Below are 340 nucleotides of genomic sequence, written 5' to 3'. Positions count from 1 at the left end.
TTACAGATTTCCAAACGTCCAAAATAAAGCAAACAGGACAACAATGAACTCCCATTGAACTCAATGGTTCACTGAGCGTATTCTACAGACCTCACATTTAAGTTCCGATTGATTCACTCGATGAAACTCCAGCTTTCGCTGGCATCTATAACTCCGCTCGACACACCTGTTCAACAGGTTCCTGCTCAATTGCGCTCGAAGACCAATCCTCGCTCGTCATGAAGTACCTCACCCTGCTTCCACAATAATTGCCTCTTTTTTCACCCCTTTTTTCGAATAGGAATTCATCGCTTCTCCAAAGCTTCGACGAACTAATGCTTCCATCCAATCTCCACATACA

This window comes from Penaeus monodon, chromosome 23, assembly GCF_015228065.2.
Source record: "Penaeus monodon isolate SGIC_2016 chromosome 23, NSTDA_Pmon_1, whole genome shotgun sequence".
NCBI classification, from domain to species: domain Eukaryota; kingdom Metazoa; phylum Arthropoda; class Malacostraca; order Decapoda; family Penaeidae; genus Penaeus; species Penaeus monodon.
Note: the sequence above shows the minus strand (reverse complement) of the source record.